The sequence below is a fragment of the Xenopus laevis genome, chromosome 3L (assembly GCF_017654675.1).
Source record: "Xenopus laevis strain J_2021 chromosome 3L, Xenopus_laevis_v10.1, whole genome shotgun sequence".
Classification (NCBI taxonomy): domain Eukaryota; kingdom Metazoa; phylum Chordata; class Amphibia; order Anura; family Pipidae; genus Xenopus; species Xenopus laevis.
Genome location: NC_054375.1, coordinates 25,990,495 through 26,012,898, shown reverse-complemented (window position 1 = coordinate 26,012,898; position 22,404 = coordinate 25,990,495). Strand labels below are relative to the sequence as shown.

Genomic DNA, 22,404 nt, shown 5'->3' with positions numbered 1-22,404 from the left:
AAAATTCCATCAACAGGGTAGGACTTGGTGGCATCATTTTAATTTTTAAATATATATGTACAATATTTCAATCTAATAACTGGATGTAAGCATAAATGTTAAGATGTTCGACTCCATTCCGGGCACATACAAGGAGTTTCTATGTTCTCCCCATGTCTGTGTTGGTTTTCTCCCACCCTCTACCAGCAAGTTTATTTGCTCCTAATAAAATTGACCTGGGGGGGGGAATAAATAGGCAAGAAGTGACATTCATAATGTATATTCTCTATAAAGTGCTGTGGAATATGTCAGCACCCCATTTCTGGAAAATCATTGCTCCCACTACTGTTTCCACAGGACAATAGTTTACATCCAAAGGACAAGAAGGAAGTAACTTCTCCTCCTTCCTCACCAGAGTTTCCATATATATCAAGGTTCCTACACTGGTGACAAGTAATGTCATGTCATGTTTAGCCCCCAAAGGTGGAACCGGGCTGTTTTCTGTCACTCTGAGATTATAGACTTAACTGAGCTGATTTATTTCCTTCCCTGCTGTCAGAGAATGTTGCAATGAGCGGCTGTTTTGAACTGCTCCTTTGAAGAAAAGGAAGTTGTATCTTTTTAACAAGTAGCAAACCCAACATCAGGTTAAAGGATAGTAAGTGTTTGATCTTCAATAGGCCACGTGCAACAGTCAATCACCGTAACAATCCCCTCATTACTGACAGTTTAGACCTAATGCCCCAGGTTAGCAATAACAAGATGAATTATAGTATAGTTTGGGGTATTTTAAAATAGAGGAGCTTTGGATGTCTGTAGGTGCAAGTACAGACATAGCAATGGTTATCAATTTGGTTTTTTTTTTCAGCACAATCCAAGAGACCTGTGTTTGATGCTTACAATGAGCAGGCATTATCTTGGTGACTTCTTTGGATCCTGTGTCCAATGACGCTCCCTGGTTTTTTGCATTTGTACCCTGAACCACATATAGTAAATTAGGTCTTTAGAATTATAAGGGGCCACGTAAACATTAAATAAACCCAATAGGCTGGTTTTGCTTCCAATAAGGATTCATTATATCTTAGTTGGGATCAAGTACAAGCTACTGTTTTATTATTACAGAGAAAAAGGAAATCATTTTTGGATTTTGGATAACATTTGGATTATTTGGATAAAATGCAGTCTATGGGAGATGGCCTTTCTGTAATTCGTAGCTTTCTGGATAAAAAGGTTTCTGGATATGGGTGGGACAGAGGAGGCACATAGGTGACCCATCCCAACCCTAACTGCCACCCAACTTGGGTGTCTTTCAGATGTTCATGTTAGGAAACAGGCCTCACTTATGCACCCTTTAGCGCTATTGCACTTCTCACTAGGGTATTTGTAAAAAAGTTTTATAGCAAACGTGCATGTGTTTGGCCCACAGGATAGAATGGTTTTCACCTGAACATTTTTTGCATAACAAAACAATGGGGTTGTGATACTGTAAATGCAATGAATTTTAAACATATTCCAACTCTAATGGGAAAAACACAGGGCCGGATTTCTTGCCAACGCCCCTCCATTCATGCGCATCCATAGATGTGATGGGGGACGGGATGTGCAGATCTAATGCCCCATGCAAACTTAAGGTGCGGTTGGGCAGCATTCCGCCCCTTAATATGTGCAGCCTTAGGCTTGGGCCTTTGTGGAGTTGCCACAAATCTGGGCCTGGAAACACAATTAAATCATTTAAAGATCTTCCCCACAGAATGGTATTTGAGCCTATCTTTCATTTTTCATTCCAACAATGTAGATTTTATGTGGTTGGCAGGGAAAAAGTAATACCCACCTACAATGGCTGAAAGCAATCGTGCATTTCCATGCAGCAGTGCAGCAGATGCATTGAAACGCTTGCTCGGATCCTGAGTGTGCATCTAGAATGACTGCTTTAAAGCAAGATAGGACTGCTGTATTTCTTGCTCAAGCACAGGTTATTTTACATTCAAAACTACCAAAACATCTCCAAACATACTCAATATCAACTCTAATCCTCTAATGAAGTAAGAAATAACACTTGGACATTTGTAATTTGTTTGTAAATGAGATGATCAGAAACCACAATGATGTGATGACAGTATCCCATAGTTTCATTTTAATAAAGATCCAGGTGAGACCCTTTCCCTTCTAATCCTCACCCTGGAGAAGGCATCTGGAAAGTGTCTCAGTTACAATGGTGAGACGCGCTAACAGCCATTTCTATTTTCACAGAAAACATTAACATCGTCCCATATCTCAAATGCATAATCGTATTTCATACTTCTCAAATCCAAGGTGCTTGGTGTTGTGTGGTTTATGTTCCCGGTCATTTCTCCAAAAATAATAAACCTCGTCCAATAGAGCAAATATTGGAGAGTTGTAGAATGCCAAAGGAGGGAGGGATTAAAAACCTGACACAGTCAAGGACCATAACTTAGAAATAAAATTTCATAAAAAGACACCATTTTTTTGATATAACCAACCAGTCACTTCTACCTAAGGACACATAAAGTTCTTAAATAGAGTATTTGAGGGATTGGTGAAATGGCCACCAAAGATCTTTGGTTAGAAGTTTGTGCCTCTTAAAGGGGGATTTCCTCCCTCTCGTTACCGGAGTCCTGTGTTTGATTCTCATCATAGTTTGTATGTTTTCCCATGTTTGTGTTAGTTTCCTGTATAAAACATACTGGTAGGTAAAGTGAATTCTAATGAAGACAATATTAATGCGCGTGCATGCAGTATGGAAACTAAATGGTTCTACTGCTACAGACACTAATTTGATTTATTAAAGGCTCCATCCCTGTTTTATTACAAATACAGTATATAGGTGCAATAAATATATACCAGGTGCACGATATCTGACCAAGGCTTGTTTTCCTAAGAGGCAGTGGCGTAACAAGGATAGAAGGGCTTCCAGATTTGCCTTTAGGTATATTTGAATAAGAAGCACAGGCAAAAATAGATGGATTCTGTTAACATCACAAGTTCCCATTTATCCTGAATGATAAAGTTGCTCTTATACCTTGTACTACTGTAAATGGCTGAGGGCAAGCGATGACGCCGTTTCTCTCCATTGTTGTCGTCGTAGATAAGACTTACTGATATAATCAGTGTTGCTTTATTATGTGGAATCTTACTTTTCTTCTTGGGGATGGGGCAATTGGGGCACCAGTTTATGAATCAAACACTATTTTAGGGGATTATTAATGTTAAAGCATGCTGAGAGCTGTACAGGTATGTGACCTTTTACCCAGAATGCTTGGGACCTGGGGTTTGCTGAATAACAGATATTTCAGTAATTTGGATCTTCATACCTTAAGTCTAATAGAAAATCATGTAAATATTAGTGATGACAATTCAGACGCTGGCGACGATTACCGGATGACCATTAAATTTTAATGGGCGCCACCGCCCATTTTTAAGATGTCGAATTGTTGCCAGCATCAAAATCAGAGTTTCGCTAATTTTTCGCTGGAAATTTGCGCCCATCACTGGTTAATATTAAATAAACCCAATAGGCTAGTTTTGCCTCTAATAAGGATTGATTATATCTTAGTTTGGATCAATTACAAGGTACTTGTTCTATTACAGAAAAAAAAGGAAATCATTTTTAACTATTTGGATTATTTGGATAAAATAGAGTCTATGGAAAACTTTCCATAATTCGGAGCTTTCTGGATTATTAGTTTCTGGATAACAGATCCCATACCTTTACTTGAGTTTGGGACATCTACTTTGGAGACCTGGAAGGGTTTTCATGCCAACTTTTTCATAATTGTTATTATTAAAGGGGTTGTATACTTTTAAATAAACATAAGTATCATGTAGAAAGTGATATTCTGAGACAATTTGCAATGGGTTTTGATTTTTTATTATTTGTCGTTTTTGAGTTATTTAGCTTTTTGTTTTTATTCAGCAGTTCTCCAGTTTGCAATTTCAGCAATCTGGTTGCTAGAGTCCAAATTGTCCAAGCAACCATGCATTGATTTGAATAAGAGTCTGGAATATGAATAGGAGAGGGTCTTGGTAGAAAGAGAGAGAAAAAAGTAGCAATAACAATACATTTGTAGCCTTACAGAGCATTTGTTTTTTACATCGGGTCAGTGGCCTTGATTTGAAAGCTGCAAAGAGTCAGAAGAAGAATAAAAATAATTGAAAAAAATATAAAAAAAATAAGACCAATTGAAAAGATTTAGCCATTCTATAACATACTAAAAGTTAACTTTAAAGGTGAACCACCCCTTTAACATGTATTTATAATGTGCTAACATCTGCAGCGCTGTACAATAAATGGTCTTATGCATTGAACATACAGAATTACATACAAAGCAAGTAATAATCAATAGGTTAAGATGGACCTGCCCATAAGAGCTTACATTCTAAAAGGACAAGGGGTTGGCAAGATCAGAAGTGAGCAAGGTGAGAGAAGTAGCATAGGGTACTGCACTTAGCAGCATACTGATATTATGCTACACTAAAAGAGGGTAAGGTTCTCTAAATAAATGTGTTTTAAGAGATCTTTTGAAGGCAGAAGATTGGGAATAAGTCAGGCAGACCATGGGAGTGAAATTAGGAGAGGAAATATACTGTAGATCTAAGTATCGTCAGCAAAGTGATAGTATTAAAAACCATATGAGTTTATTTTCGTTTTTATTATTCCTGCCCAGCCCCTGCACCCACTGCCAGCTTCTTGTTAGGAAATTATAAAAATAATATGGGCTATAGGATCATGGTTTTGCAGCCCTCACTCCCTTCCTTTTCCCAGAATCAGCAGATTGTGTGTCCCTTCCTTTAGGGTTACCCTTGTCTGAATAACAGATTAGGCGAGTTCCTTAATTGGAAGGAATAATATCATTTAAAATCAGCTCATCGTAACCTCAGAAAACATTTCATTTCTTTTTATTAGCGGGGGGGTTATTTAAATGAATTCCTAGGGGTTAATTATCAAAATACGAATTTTTCTCATGTTTAAAATAAAAAAAGTCTGACCAAATTAGAATTCACAATTTACCCTTATTTATCATAAAAAAACAATGAAAAAATTCAGAAAAAATACTGATTTGATGCCCGAAAAGTTATTCGTTGGCAGAAAATTGGCAGAAAAGTCTGAAAATGTTCAGGTTAGGGATGCACCAAATCCAGATTTGCATATGCAAATTAGGGGCGGGAGGGAAATCGTGTGACTTTTTGTCACAAAACAAGGAAATAAAAAAATGTTTTCCTCTTCCCACCTTTAATTAGCATATGCAAATTAGGATTCGGATTTGGTATGGTATTCGGCCGAATCTTTCGCGAAGGATTCGGGGGTTCGTCCGAATCTAAAATAGTGTATTCAGTGCATCCCTAGTTCAGATTAGCAAACGAAACCCAGTGCAGACCATAATACCTTCAAATTGCCAAATAGGTCCTCTGCCATTGACTTCTACAGGACCTGGACGGGTTGAAGATGCAGTATTTTCAGATTCATACTTTTTGCATCTCCAGGGTATAATAAAAAAAACCTTGCATTTTTTGAGTTTTTAGCATTTGGACCCCCCTTAATATTAAAACATTTTCCCACCTGATGTCATAAAGGGAAACAGGCAAGAATTAAAAGAGAAAAGAAGTCCTTCTAGTCGCAGCAATAGAACATTACAGTAAAGCTGAATCTGCTGCTCCCCAGTTAGAAGTTTATTAACACTCTCTTGTCATGCCCCCAAGCTGCTCACACCAAATAAATCTCATTGTAATGTAGTGCTAGGCCTTCAACGTCAATCATACCAGCCATCCCTACAAAATGAGGCCAGCAGGTGGAACAATGAAGGTATTTTTCTCTGCTATAGAACCACCCCTTATTTTCTAAATAATTAGGTGTTCCCAGACTTTAAGGAGGAATGCACATAGTAATTAACCCTCATAATTTCATCTGCAAATGAAACGTTTCTTTTTTTTTCCCTCATAATTATGAACAGCTTTACTAATTATACAGTACATTATTAAACAGTTCGATAATAGATTAATCTTTTGCAAATCACCATAAAATGTACCTCGCCAGCATAACTACTACCAGCTCGTCATTGGATATTTCCTGTTTTATAAAAAAAAAATGTTTTAGTGAAATCCTGGCACTTAACTATTTTCTAGTGGATAGGCTTGAAAAGTTGAACAATTGGTTTCAATTTTGTATTTCTTTTAATGTTTTTCAACCATAAAAAAGACCACCTCAGGGTGGCCAAGGCCGAGGGGGGGGAGTTTTGGACTGGGGGCCCAGGGCCCACCGGACTTGCAGCTGAGGGCCCCCCCCCACACCATTCCCCAGGCCCCCCAGCCGCAAAGTCCTCTCTGACGTCAAGATGAACCCCCTCGTGCTTACCTTTTTCTGGCACGTCAGCGTAACTGGGGTCAAGGAGGGATGTGAGAAGAGGGAGGGAAGGGAGTGGGTCTTGGTAGGAGGGCCCACATCACTTGTGCAGAGAGCACAATTGTGCACTTGAAGAGCTGAAATTCTGATTGAAAAAAACACAATTTTGTATCTTGAAGTTACCAGGAGTGGCTTCTTACTGCCCTTGGTAATTGCTGTTGCTGCCTGAGGTTAATTTCCCAGCTGGCCTCATGGCAGCAGCACCCCTGATTTATGTACCCCCAGCTCCTTTATTTTTTGATCTGTAAACCAAACATTCCACAGTAATCTCCCAGCAAACATAAGAAGGACGACATACCTCCCAACATTGTTCCACCCCTGGTGGTAACGACCCCACCCCAAATATCATTTCTCCACCTCTGGTGTTAACAGCCCCACCCCAAATATCATAGCTCCACCCCTGGTGTTAATGACCCCCTCCTTTTACCTTCTTCAGTTCAAAGGCATACCTCCCAACTGTCCTGTTTTTAAAGAGAGAGTCCCTATTGACAGCTCAACCCGCAGTCCCTCGTTTGTACAGGAAAGTCAGCCAGAAAAAGAAACTAAGTTTCTAACTTAATTGGCTTTTGGCAGAGAGCCCAGAACAGCCACAGCAGCAGATAAGATACTTTTGTAACAATTTCGAGATAAGCAAATAAATAATTGTAACAATATAAGATAACAGGTCCCTTGGGAAAAGTTAGACTCAAAGCTTAAAGGGCAATTCACCTTCATTAGCAAAACTGTAATAACAAAAAAAAAAAACACAAAAATATGTTCAAACTTATCGGATCTGGGCGATATGACAATCCTATTTCAAAAGTGCCTGGACCCATCTGTTTTTTTTCAGGTCAATGATAAGAGATAATAACTGCAGCATCAGCTTCTTGGCCCAGCTCCACAATACTTCTATATACTCATTATACACTTTCATATGTCACTTTCACATTCTTTGTTTTTTTATCACCTATAATTTTTTATTGTGTGGTTGATCAAAATAGGTCCTAGCATTTCAGCATTTTCAGAATCCTGTTCAGATTTACTGAAAAGTTTTGATCTGGGCAGCCCTTCCAAAAACCAGGCTGTCTGGGTCAAAACCGAACAGGTGACAATCCTATTTCAACCACAAGACCCACAGTCCCAGCAAATAGAAGGGATCATTTACCATGCAGAACTGGTGATGGGCGAATTTATTTGTGAAACCACAGCGAAAATTCGCGGCATCCAAAAAACGATGTTTCGCAAATTTATTTTCCATTTTGCGAATTTCGCAGAGAATTCGCTAATTTTGCGGCGAAACACCCCAAATTCACCCATCATTATGCAGAAAATATTTTTTCCAAAAAAATACTGCGCATTGATGCAAACTAAAAAATTTGCAAACGGTCTTCCACTGTCGGAAGTGGTTGCTAAACAGTTTCCGGGTTCACAAAAGCTATATTAAATTTGCGAATAGTTTTTCCGTTACCGACTTTTATTACATTCCCCCGTTAGGCTTTAATGCTAGTGTTTTTCCTTTAATATGGCAGATAGATTCATGTTACAGGCTCTAGGTACTGTATTCCAATCTAGCTGCTATTCTCCTGTCGCAATTCTTTTATACTGTAACTATGCATTGCAGTAAAAAGAAAAGAAAAAAAACTTTCAGCCAGACCCCAAAACAACAATAGCGCTACTATTGATTCACACTGTGTGCCAGAAGCATTCTGCATATCCAGACACGAAGGAAATGGACAAAGTAACAAAATAAAAATAAATGTTATGTAACTTTGCCTGATTGGAAAATGTCTACGCTGCAAGTTATTAAAATGCCTAATTAATGCCGCTAGTGGATACCATGCTGAGCTGTCCCTGGGCAGTCAGAGATTCCTATAAAATGCAGTGTGAGGAGTGGCAAGGCAAAAGTGTAATTGTTGATGGAAAGTTAATGTTTTTAGCTGTGAAATGCTTTACATTACAGCAACGTTCCTGAGGTCCTGGTATGGTCCATGATGATATAGCTTACATATTGGAGACATTCTACACACATCCATTCCCCTCACTCTCCTTACATAAGTACATCAAATATAAATCTCTATATTTTATGATTATTTAATGAGGCTGCCACTATACAATATGAGCATAGGGGGCACAGCACAGTGTCTGGGTGCACCTAAACAACTCCAAAGGAATGCAGGCTGTATAAGTCAGATCCAACTCATAGCAGTCAGCTTTCAGATGAATAATTACTTTAACCCCATAAATAGCAGTAAGTCATACTGTAGTTATTGCAGCTTTGGACTGGAGGGTCAGAGGCCCACCAAGGCTTCCGCCACTAGGGCCCCACTCTGCTCCGGCCCACCTGCTCTAGCCACAAACTCCCTCCAGGCCCCTGCGCATACCTGTTCTCTAGTTTTGCCCACGATCAAGGGCCTGTGCCTGTGACAGTAGATGGGTGCGAGTCTTGGTCGGTGGGGCCCACCAGGTTTTTACCAGGTTTTCCACTGGCCCAGTGGGACCCTGAGTTGATGATTTGGTGACTACTGTTGACAAGCTTCAATTAGATTAGTAGAAATACAGTGCTGAGTCAACAGTTTTCATGGACAGAGTCATAGCTTGCTGGGCATACACAGTAAGATCCATTTGTTTAGCAAAGTCACCAAATGGGCAGATCTTTACCCACACGCTGGTCCAAATCGGGCTAATCTAATCATTTGACCACAAAGCCAGTGAGAGGATAATTCCTTAGCCTAAATGCATTAATGAGACTTTTGTCTGATGGGCCTTTCTAACCTGCCAGATAGACATATAGTCAGGTTTTTGGCCCAGATATTGGTTGGGCAGGCCCAAGGCCAATAAACTGCCATTAGCTTGGAGGTTCTAAATTGGCAGCTTGCATTGGCTTGTATTTGTCCACCTTAACTCAAATAACCTGCCTTCTTTTGAATGTGCTAGGTTACCTCCAGATGTCATGAAGGCTCCCGCATACAATAAACATTAAAATACTATTACAATTCATTTATTCGGATGTTACCATTGATGTGTTAAAGAAATGACATACACACAATCTGTATGTTATGTAGGATCTTACCACCTATCACTTTCTGTCTGTCTGCAGATTTAGCAGTTTTTACAAGGATTATGGTTTCCTTTAACAGACAGGCATAGAATTCCCTAGCCAACAGAAGTGCTACCTCTGTCTGCCCCACACTTTCATGAAAGGGAATCAGTTGAGTCCATCCTTGGCCTTTATCTGAGGGAGCTGAATCTCAGCCAGATAAATGTTCCGTAAAAACAAAAAAGGGCTCATGTAAGAATGAAGTGCAAGGTGTTATTAAAAGTGGATTTTAAATTGAGCAGGAATTGATGCTATATCTGAAGGTACCGGCATCCATATATGTTCCACAGTGACCGATTAATGAGATGTGAGGACCCTAGGCTGCACCTTCCTCCGGCTCCCCTTCTCGACTACTCCCACTCCCAAAAATGTATACAACAATTAATCAGAGTCTAGGGTGCACCTGGAGACACATGGAGCCCATGATGTAGCTTCTTTTCAATTATTATTTGTATTTTCTTTTCTGTTGAATTTGCTGGGCCTGGGTCAGCCAGGACAGGTGCACGATCAAGACCTGCTGGGAGAAGATTAGGAAGCCAGGCAAGGTGTGTGATTGGCATGTGACTGAGCTCTCTATTCTGTATTCATTAATTGATCTTGATCTTCCCTCTCAACTGCCATTGGGCCCAGCCTGAACCCCTCCGGTACAGAGAAAGATCGGCTCTGGGGGGCAGTATTGCAGGAGATGCCTCAGACTGTTCCTGCCTTAGAATCGTCACTGAATGCACTGCAACTATGCCAAAAATAGGTTAATGCTGGAAATCTGGGGAAAATTGCTGTCTGAAATTTGCATTTACGCTTACATGCATGTAGCAAAATATGTCCTACAAGAAGATTATATAACCACCAATTGGATGCTCTAATCCCTACTGATACGTCATTTTCGGTTCAACTTTTGTTGCCCTTAACTGTTGATAAAATATATATATATTGCTTAACTACTATTCTAAGTGGTGTTTGCTGAACCTTTGAGAAGGTACAGTAAGTTCAATAAAGTACACCTTCTCTAGCCTTATTTATTCTTAGGCTTTAGCTCTTCTTTAATGGCATTTAATGGCATTTCTCCGCTTCATTTGTAGCAAAGTGCCAGAGCTGCTGTAAGTCAATGCAAAGTAGGACTGAATAGCCTCATTATATTCACTGCTTTTACACAACATTAATTTTAAACCCTACTCCTTTTTATAAGCTGTATAAGAAAGGATCCAAATTGTCCATGTTTTACACCACACATGTAAGGAAAGAGCCAAGTAAGGTAACTTAAAATTGCATAAATAAGGATCACCATCTTCATACAAAACGCTCCTTCTTGTGGAGTCAGCCACACCTGTATAAATGCAAGAGAACATCTGGTTCATAAATCTGTTCTTTCTGCTTCTCTGGAGAAATTCCTTTACGTGCGTTATAAATACTTCTTCATGGGCAACAGGATAGACCAATTTAGCGCGCAGAACCTAGCCGTCTCCAATAAACTCCCTTCGGGTTCTATTCTGTCTGGAGGTAAAATCAATTATTCACCTAAGGCAGCAGAGAAATGGTTGCCACATAGTCACCAAATTAAAAGAAGAATAAGGAGAATGTAGTCTGAAAGGTGGGGGGGGGATAATACTTTAGCTTTAAAAAATAAAATTATGGGTTTTGCATGACACATTGTCTTAAGGGTAATGCTCTGTTAAATTATTTTTGAATTATAAAAGATGTTATTCAATTTGGGTTTGGGCAAGCAATGTTTTTGTAACACAGTGAAAGTAGAATAAATTTGTTTTAGTGTGTTAGGTTTTGACAGGGGAATACACTGATTAAAATTCATGACATGTTTCCATTTCACTTACTCAGCCGAATATATACCATATTGATGAAATGGTTATCTTTCATTCATTTGGAGAAAGTATAAGGGGCATAGGACTCGAGTGCAAGGCCGGTTGCAAAGTGCCAAAAACAGACATGAACCATCATGGTTATTGAAATTCACTCCCTGCCCCACGGGAATAGCTGTTGTGACTATAGCACTGCCTACATTTAACAGCACTGCCAAGCGAGCTCCAGGGGATGCTGACATTTTGGAAATTCAGCTCTTTAGTTACCAGACCTGGCTTTTTGCCTCCCCTGGTAGAGTGCTGCATGAAACAAGGTTCTCACTTTGCCCATGGCTGAGGCAACCCTGTTTCACATGGAGTAGTGGGCAGAGTGTAGGGGTCCCATTGGATGCCCTCTTGTGATTCAGACATGCAAGCTAAGGACAGCCATCAAGAGAGTTCAGGAAAGCCCTTGTTCTTCCTAACTGACTATATAGTTGCCAGCATTGGTGTCTCCTTGGGGCCAAGATGGAAGGCTACCTATGGGCAGTATCATCAGCAGCAATGTTAGACGCATTAAGGGTACTGTCTGTACATGTACCACAGAAGTACCCAGTTGGAAAACATCCCCAGCTAGAGGAGCAGTAAAAGGCTTGGTAATACTGTGGAAAAGCCTTGCCAATGGATGACCTCAAGTGTGAGAGGGTACCATCAGGTATTGGCTTTATTACCCTCAAGTACAAAGCATAACAAGTAGTATACATCCTTATGCAGGACCAAATGACACACCTTAATATGCACAAAGTACATTTATGAATGTAAATCTTGCAGCTGTATCTATTCAAATGATATCAAGCATGGGCTAATGGCCAACTCAAGTCCCCAAACAAGTTATGGGAGTTAATGAGTGCCTTGAGCACAAAAACATGTTAGGCCAGTGTCATGTTGTGAAACAGTATCTTCTGCTGAATAAGTTGCTTTATTAAGGGGACTAAGTAGCTTCCCTCGGATGATGTTGAATGAGAATAAGAAACTCAGCCATAGTGAGCTGGCAGTCCAAGTTAGCCCATGTATGGGCAGCATTAAAATACAATGCTTGAGGTCAGTGATCCCCAAACAGTAGCTTGTGAGCAAAATGTTGCTCTCCAACCCATTGGATGTTGCTCTCAGTGTCCTCAAAGCAGGGGCCTATTTTTGAATTCCAGGCTTGGAGGCAAGTTGTAATTGCATAAAAAGTATAGTGCCAAGTAGAGCCTCCTGTAGGCTGCCAGTACACATAGGGGCTACCAAAAAGCCAATCACAGCCCTTATTTGGCACCCCAAGGGACTTTTTCATGCTTGTGTTGCTCCTCAAAACTTTTTACATTTGAATAAGGCTCACAAGTAAAAAAGGTTGGGGGCCCCTGCTTTATGTGAACTACCACAAACTCACTTCTACCTTAAAGGCAAAGGAAAGACACTTTTACTTGAGTTGCCAAAAGTTAGGCACCCCCAAGTGATTGTATCTACTTGACCCGACCCCCCGGGCCGGTGCACCGATCAGCAGAAAACTGCTATTCCAGGGAACACCACAGAGCAATAATCTTCATGCTTCTTCTTTCTTTAAATTTCCCAGGGCAGAAACATGCCCAGTAGAACGAAATAACCGGCTTTTTCATTTAAGTTCGGCTTTTCGCTCCACTGCAAATGCGCAGCCATGAGAAGAAAGAAGAAGCAGGAAGATGATCGTTCCGTGGTGCTCACTGGAAGAACCCCGGGCCGGTGCAGTTTTCTCCTGATAGGAACACCAGCCCGGAGCGTCCTTGATATGTTTTACAACTAAGCATCTTTTAGAACAGGAGAACCCTTGTTTTTAGTGAGCTGTGAATGTGGTCAGTACATTTACATTTGAGATCTAAGTCTGTTCTCAGGTGACCAGGTTCTGTGAACTCTCTGCTTCCCCTTGATTCCCTGTAAATGATTCTAGTCCATTAAATGATTTATTGGTGGAATATTAGAGAGAAATCTGGCATAATATTGTAAGCAGAACATTCTTTCAGTGCTTTTTTTATCATCTTTTTTTTTTTTGTCCTATAAAAGCCTTCACTCCCCTTTAGGAAAACAAATACCTAAAGTAAGTTTCCATAAAGCGCAGACAATATCACCAGTGTATTTAGGGATCTAATCTCCCTGCACGGCAAAACCAAAAACATATGGCGTTTGTTTTAAGTTAAAGGTTCAGAATGGTTTACTATGGTAAAAAATTTAAGCGCAGCTATTGTTTTAGGTTGGATAGATCTCATATACACAGCTGTCTCGATGAGCTCAGATGGGGAGGAAAAAATGGCAACAGTTATTTCAGGACTTAGCTAAGGGCATTTGGAAACTGCAATTGTGGAGCTGATGAAATGGTTAGAATAATGTTTGGGGGGTACTGTCATCAACTTGAGAATTGCAAGAAAATGATGACTAAAAAAACAAAAAATGCAGTGTAAAGAAGAGAAGAGTTGGAGAAAAGTTGAACTTTATTTCCTGGAAGTCATGTGACTGTATTTCCTTCCTGTGAAGTCATAATGAATGGGAATTCAAACCGTATTTTAGGTTGTCGTTATTAATACACATTCATTTTTAGTGGTTTCTGGGTTACTATTAGCCATTGTAGACTGCAAGTATCAGGTTTTTGGCTCGAGATAAGAACACTATACACTTTCCATGTCGTTTTGTATAGTCAGTTAACCCTAGGGTTGCTGAGTTTCTGGCTTTCACAGAGAGCTTCTAAACCAAAAGCCGGTATTAGCCGTCTAAAATTGCTAATATTTCAGTAACACCTAAACATGCAAAATTCAATACAATTATACCCCACACGCCCACTTTTCTTTCATAATTCCTTTTGCACTCCACAGTTCTTTAAATTAAGAATTCAGTCTACCAGTACTATATCGGTCATCTTGTTATCATTAAACTGTAATAAACATAAGAAAAGGGATATAGCTGAAAAGTATCTTTTGATTTGCATTAATATTAAAGTGGGCTATATATCCTTTGCATAATTAACTTCATAAATGTCCTGCTGGGTATTTTTAAGACCCTTTTCAATAGATCAAAGTAAAAAATAGTTTCCTCCAAGACATATGCTGCCTTAAATGCTTTATGTTCCATGAAAGCGTGAACATTTCAGTTTCTGAAAGCATTGCGAAATACACTTTGATATGGCATTTTGAATGCCTACGCATTTGCTTTAAAGAACCACAGGGCTGATTATTAATCAGTTCTTATGCAGAATGCACTGACTTTTATGCTGCCGTGTAATATGAATCTGAATTAAGTACTAATTAGATTTTTATATTTTACATATATTCTGTATAAGCTAGTTCCTACGCTCAGCAGCCCAGAGTATGTACTGTGAATCAGCTAAAGAATGATGGGAGCAACTTCAGAGATACAGACCTAGGGGCAAATTTACTAACTTCCGAAAATCCGCCAGCAACCGCTTTGCTCGCAGCGTAACACTTCGCCAGGCGTAGATTCGCCAGGACAACGCTAATTCACTAAATTTCTTTTGCAGCCTATCACCCTGAAAAAAGGAAAAGATGACAGCTTTTTTTTTTCTCAACTATTTTTTGAGGAACTCCTATCTACTCTATTGCACTTCGCCTGGTCTGAGGTGGCGAAGGCAAGTCTGGCGCAAGAGGTAACGTTCAGTAAAATCTGCATCTTAGTGAATTGGCATAGTTACGTCCATTCTCCAGAGTGCAAATTCGCCTGGCGTTAGGGAGCAAAGTAGCGCTAGAGTCTGTCTCCTTCGCTAGCGAAGTTATGCCAGCGACTGTTAGTAAATCGGCGAAGTTCCGAAATGACCTCACGTCGCCCTTTAAATTTGCCCCCTAAACTGCTAAAGGACTGTGATCAGCTTGGGCTACCACATAAGCCCAAATTAAAATGTGTAGCATCTCTAACCTAATGGCACCTTTGCATACCTCCCAACATTTTGGGAGGTATGCAAAAAGAGGGACAAAAAAGTTGCTGCACGAAGCCCATTTTTGTGGCCACACCCCCTAATTACAGGTTCATTTTACAAAATTTGGCAGGTTATGAAAGTTTGGACATTCAGTTTTGCTGATGATGGTGAATTGCCCTTTAAGCTGTGAGTTACTTTTCCCAAGGGACCTGTTATCTTATATTGTTACAATTACTTATCTGCATATCTTGAAATTGTTACAAAAGTATCTTATCAGCTGCTGTGGCTGTTCTGAGCTCTCAGCCAAAAGCCAATGAAGTTAGAAACATTGTTTCTAACTGTTTTCTGGCTGTTCAGTGCAGAGAAAAACGTGACTTTCCAGTACAAACGAGGGAATGCGGGTTGAGCTGTCAAAAGAGGGACTGTCCCTCTAAAAACGGGATAGTTGGGAGGTATGCCTTTGACCCGAAGACAGTAAAAGGTGGGGTCATTAACACCAGGGGTGGAGCTATGATATTTGGGGTGGGGCGGTTAACACCAGGGGTGGAACAATGATATTTGGGGTGGGGCTGTTAACACCAGGGGTGGAGAAATGATATTTGGTGTGGAGTCGTTACAATGATATTTGGAGTGGGGCTATTACTTAGCACTAAGCATCTGCAGCATTTTGTCAGGTTTCAGACCTCTGAAACCCCAGAAAGGCAGTTTTAAATCAGATGGTTACAAGATCCTTCTGAAAACTGGACTGTCCATTTCAGGTAACAACCGAACTTGATACAGAAATTCGGTTCACATTATGGTCAAGTCCCAATAAGACCCAATACTATTCTTCTGTACACGACAAAGCTTGGCCAAAATCAAATGCAATGGGTTGTTTTATAACATGGAATGTATACACATTAGGGGACACAAAGTGGCCCCCAGAAAGAATGCAATTAAGACTTGTATCTCCAGGAATTATTCTGTACGAGAACAATTAGAGAAGATCTCCAAAAAAAATGATGTAAAGCTGACCACTTTTGTAATTTACATTCATCTTCTATTTAAGATTTTCTGAAAAATTAGCTGTTTTAGACTGTAGCTTTGTTCTGCTAGACAGCTTTCCTTATGCTTACTGTCTATATACTGTCTACATACTTACTTAACCCCAGGGATGCTGACTCTTTGTCAAATGCTTAGTATTAGAAGTCTAACCATCTCAGCAGCTGTTAAATTGAAAACAAACGTAAATTGCAAATCTGGTCAGATCAATATAAATTCATTTATAAATCCCCTTTAAAGTCTGCTGACATGTAGCCAATAAATTTGTTTATTAGGCGGCTGAAGCCAGGCACCAATTGTACTGGCATGCGATATGCAGCTAGATAATTTGGTGCAAAGATAATATTTTTACTGGGTTTTATTGTGCCTCGCCTCTCTCCTCCATATAAAGAACAAGGCACTGCCACTCTTTTTCAGGAGTCCCCCTATTTTGCCCCCTTAGCTGCAGTGACAGTCTACTGCTCCCTGTAATCTCCAATTCAGTGGTAACCTCCACCATTGAAAAGGCTTAAATCAAAATATATTTTTAAAAAAATGCAATATTGTACAGAGCTGGGTATGTAATCTGGAGAGTGTTCAGGGGTGTAACAGGGTGTGGTTAAGGCATGGCCGAGTGCAACTATGATCCCATGTATATGTAGCTTTAGAGGGGTTGTTCACCTTTGAGCTACCTTTTAGTATGATGTTGACAGTGATATTATGAGACAATTTGCATTTACATAGTTACATAGTTAAATTGGGTTGAAAAAAGACAAAGTCCATCAAGTTCAACCCCTCCAAATGAAAACCCAGCATCCACACACACACCCCTCCCTACTTTCACATAAATTCTATATACCCATACCTTACTTTTCATTTTTGTTATTATTTGTGGGTTTTGAGTTATTTAGCTCTTCCATTTGGTTTTTCAGCAATCTAGTTGTTAGGCCCCAAATTAACCTAACAATCATCCATTGATTTGAATAAGAGACTGGAATACGAATTGGAGAGGCCTGAACAGAAAGACAAGCAATAAAAAGTAGCAATAACAATACATACATCTAAATTGCATTTAGATGACCCCCATTTGGAAGTTGAAAGGGTCGGAAGAAGAAGAATGAAAATAATACAAAAAAAACATAAAAAATAAATACTGAAGACCAACTGAAAAATATCTTAGAATTGATCATTCTATAACATACTGGTGAACCACCCGATTAAAGGAGAACTAACCCCTAAAAATGCCATATTTTATTTACTGAAGTTGTTGCACCAGACTAAATTTTTAGCTTTTCAATAGCAGCAATGATCCAGGACTTCAAATTTGTCACAGGGGGTCACCATCTTGGAAAGTGTCTGTGATACTAACATGCTCAGTGGGCTCAGAGCAGCTGTTGAGAAGCTAAGCTTAGGGGTCGTCACTAATTATCAAGCCGAAGGTTTGTCTGTAATATAAGCTGATGCTACAGGGCTGATTATTAAATTCTGATGCTAGTTGCACTGGTTTCTGTGCTGCCATGTAGTAATTATCTGTATTAATTACTAATCAACCTTATATTGAGACATTTATATTCTATGTGTACTGTATATTGTGAGTGGGTCCCTAAGCCCAGTACGTGACAGCAGCAAAGAGCATGTGCAGTGAATCATCAGAAAAGAAGATGGGGAGCTACTGGGGCATCTTTGGAGACACAGATCTTTACTAGTAAAGGGATGCAGGCCCGGACAGGCAATCTGTGGGTTCTGGCAAATGCCAGAGGGGCTGCAATAAGATGCCATAGAAAGGCAGTATTTAGTGGGCTTGTGTGGGCTGTTTGGGCCTCTGTGTACCTGAAATGCCAGGGCCTTTTTTAATTCTCAATCAGGACCTGAAGGGATGTGGTTGCTTTGGACTGGTATAGAAGACTGGTATACATAATGTTCAACATTTCTAGCCTACTTCTTTCTTAAGCTTTAGTTCTCCTTTAAGATAATCTACACTTCAGTTTTGCATGTTATGGTCTTTGAACATCTAAACCAATTTTGGGATCTTTGAGGGCTGTTGAACTTGTTATTCCATGAATGAAAGAGTGTTGCACACTTAATCCCCACCTTATGCCGCAGAACTCCTTTCAAGCATTACTGGTCTATGTGGGTGCTTGTCAAGAGGAATGTGACCTGTTACAATAAGTGGCTAATAGAGGTTTTAGAGTCTTTCGTCCCATCCAATCTTGGACGACTGAGGCATCTGGAATGGCCTGGGGCTGGAGGCATTCCTTAAATACCTGCAGAACATACTTTACTTATCCTGGATGCTATCAGCAACCAGGCCCGGATTTGTGTTTTGTGGTGAGGCCACAAAGGCCCTGGCCTAGGGAGGCAGCATCGCGTGCGCTTGCCGGGAGAGGTGTGTGAGCGGCAGGCGCTAGGACCGCGCACTTATGCCGTGGTCAGGCGATAGTTATTCTCCCTTGGTCTCATTATTCTCAATGGTTTTACTAAAACGGGTACAGTTATTGGGCCTGTAATCCAGCTAATGGAGCTTTCTGTAATTTGAATCTTCTTAAGTCTACTAGAAAATCCTGTAAACATTAAATAAACCCAATAGGCTGGTTTTGCTTCCAATAAGGATTAATAATATCTTAGTTGGGATCAAGTACAAGGTATTGTTTAATTATTACAGCGAAAAGAAAATAATAATTTATAATTCATAATAATATTTTTTAAAGATTTGGATAAAATCTCATATGTGCTAAGCAAAGACCTCCACAAGATACCCTTTACCCATGCCAAAATGGTCCTAAGCAACTACAGTCAGTTATTTAGGAATAGGTTGGACCAGTATGGCCACATGGAAGGTAAATTGAGGTTGCACCCTCTGTGTTTTAAGTGCCATAGGCCTGGGGTATTTAAAAATGTTATATATCTGGGGCTTAACTTAGCCTTTAACTAGTGTTTGACTCATTGTGTGCCCTGGACATTGCCACAGCGTGTATACTGTACATTAATAAACCAAAGTGCAAACCACAGTTTTACTTGCCATGGCTTCACTGTCCATAGCAATGCTGCCATATATTTATGACCACTAGGTGGTCTTCTAAAGCAAGTTAGGTAGAATTTCTTGGCCAATGCAAGCAGTATGGCAGCTTCTTAGAAACAGCTTTTATGTTGCCTTTAAATCAGAGGTCTATGTGAAATAAATAAACATTGCGTCTGAAATGCTTTATTTTCAGCCCTGATGAATGATTTTAATTACAGTGTAAAACATTACCACGAGCAGCCTGCCAGCCTCGGACTAATAAGTAGAGAATTTACTTAGCCAAAACACTCACAGTCAGTCAGTATCCAGGTTTCAATGTGCCAGTGGAAAGTCGCCCAAAAATGAAGTAATCTAAGCAGGCTTGCATTTGGTCTTATTTTATATGCCCTCTTTTCTTCCTCTCTAATTGTCTCTCTTTGTATTGTTATTATATTACTACAGGTACCCAGAATGCTTTGGACCTGGGGTTTGCCAGATAACAGATCTTTCCATAATTTGGATCTTCATACTTTATAAGTCTAATAGAAAATCATGGTTTTGCTTATATCTTAGTACAAGCTACTGTTGTTATTACAGAGAAAAAGGAAATCATTTTTAAATATTTGGATTATTTGGATAAAATGGAGACCTTTCTGTAATTCGGAGCTTTCTGGATCATGGGTTTCCAGATAACGGATTCCATACCTGTACTTTGTTTTTATCCATGAACCATGTTTTTATTAAGGCCTTTTCTCCTATTCGTCATTCAACCCACTGTCCAGGTCCTTGGGACCCAAGCAACCAGATAACCATTTAAAATCCATAAGCAACACAATTAACCAAGAAGCAGTTAAAATGCCACTGCTGCATATAAAGCCCATAACAATTAAATCAATTTGATAGAATGTTTTTGTGATATTGCTTTATTCTAAGATGAATTTCCCCTTTAATCAGCTATTCAATTTAAAAGCGCAAGTTAGAAAAAAACATTTTAAGATCCTAAAATCTGTCCAGAGAAAGTTTCCAAGTGTTTTCCCCCCTTAGGAATTCCAAACCAAAAATATTATCTCTCCCAACCATCTCAGCATGGGCTGCCCTAGCATGTCCCTATGGCTTAGGAACTGGCTTCCTGTCTCAGGCATATTTGTCTGCATGACATACAGTAAGGATAGTCATATTCACAAGCTCGGACCCACCCGAATATTCCGCTTTCTGGCAAAAAAAAAAAGAATGCCAGAGTTTGCAAACCAGTTATTTTCTTTATGTTGCATTGTTGCGGCCATGAATGGAGTTCAGACAGCCATGCAAACACAACATCATACAAAGCCACAGCGACATAACAAGAGCAACTGCAATAAAAATAATAACCGGGACTGTTTGACTTGGAGGCTTTCACAATGATTTCAGTTCAGAATGGAATTTTGCAATATGCAAGGCAATAGGTGCAGATTTGGGACCGCATATAAGAATAAAATCAATTGTCTGGCACCCATTGCGTAGGGTGCTATAAATATACAAAAAAAGCCCTCGTCGATTAAAGTCTACAGGTACAGGACCTGTTATCCAGAATGCTTGGGACCTGGGGTTTTCCGTTTAACGGATCTTTCCGTGATTTAGATCTTTATACCTTAAGTCTACTAGAAAATCATGTAAACATGAAATAAACCCAATTGGCCGGATTTGCTTCCAATAAGGATTAACTATATCTTAGTTGGGATCAAGTACAAGCAACTGTAATATTATTACAGAGAAAAAGGAAATTATTAAAAAAATTGCATTATTTGGATAAAATGGGTACTAAGTGAGACAGCGTTTCTGTAATTCTGGAATTACGGGTTTCCGGATAACAACATAGAAAATCCCTGGGAGAGGTACCAGTCATTGCAAGAGTATTATATCGGCACACATGTAAATGTACAGCATATACAAGTAGCACTATACAAATTAAAATATATGCATGTACATATATATATATATATATACACATACATACAAGCAGAATGTTGCTATAGCAGACCATCAATATAGGAATAACTCATCTTGTTGTTAAGATGCAACAAATTCATCACATAGATATATATAACAAAAAGTTGTATAAAGTGATGCATATTATCCCTACCTGCATTACTGCTTATCTGAAATAGCATGAAATAGTTCGGGCATCTTCGTTAATTTCATTAATCTCATGCGGAAATGGCAATGCTTACCTTTGAGCTGGAAGAGACTGTAGAATGGATGAAGTGCAATGAATAAGGACTGGGCGACTGAATAGGATCAACACCAAAGAGAAGACACAGGCACTCACTGTGTAACAAGCCCAGCACTATTGAATCCAGCTCCAGTCTGTACTTAGCCACTCCCTAGCCGCCTAGCCTAAATGAATACTTATCCCCTCTATGTTTACAATTGGCAACCATTGTCCCTTGGCTATTTTCCTAGGCAGCCAATGAGTGGGCTCCGAGCAAGGTGGTGGGTTTATCCAGGCTGCAGAAATGCCTGTCATTCCTTAGGCATGCTCAGAAGGCTTCTCATCAAAAAACCCCAAATTCATGCTGCCTGCCAAATCTAGCTGTATGTCCTTTTTAGGTTATCCTCTGCAGGGCCCCTGTAAGCAAATCCTCTGTCAGGAATGATCATAAGAATTGTTAATCTTAAGGAAGGGGGGGGAGACACTTAAGGGAACATTTTACTTTTTGCTATGGTTTTAAATATATAAATAAGGAAGATAAAACAATAGGAAACCCGTAAACATATCAAGTGTGGAATTCACAAAAATAAAGAATGAAAAATATTCTGGGGGGGGTGGGATGAAGTCCTATTAATTTGTTTTAAAGCAAAACCAAATGTTCGCTGTAAAGGGATCCACATCCTCCACTGCACTGCTGGAAGGAATAATGAACAGTTCCACTGAAGCACAAAACATGTGAGAATGGGTAGTCGCTAACTGCAGCCAACTCATCCCCCCCCACACACACTACACAGCCCAGCAGTAGGTATGGAATTCAGAGCCTTAGGCTGTCGGGGCATGCTGGGGGATGTAGTGCCAGTCTGAATAACATTCTTTGGACTGAATCCCATTATGCGTGTAGTTACCTTTCCAGTTTATATCTAGGGTGTGATCCTGCAGCTGCCGTGGACTACAAATCCCAGCCTCCTTATTCTTGTGATTGTCTAAAACTCATC

The 22,404-nt window shown here is 39.8% G+C and overlaps 1 protein-coding gene across 2 annotated transcripts in view; it reads right to left on the bottom strand.

The window, feature by feature from the left end:
- The window catches only part of LOC100653508 (non-muscle caldesmon), a 121,819-nt gene extending 99,837 nt beyond the window's left edge, over positions 1 to 21,982 (bottom strand). Inside the window, exon 1 of one of the 2 annotated variants that reach the window (XM_041584839.1) lies at positions 21,429 to 21,982. The gene's annotated coding sequence lies outside the window, so the exon portion shown is untranslated. The remainder of the gene's footprint in view (positions 1 to 21,428) is intronic. The other variant, XM_041584842.1, reaches the window with a different exon arrangement.
- Positions 21,983 to 22,404: the final 422 nt, after the last annotated feature.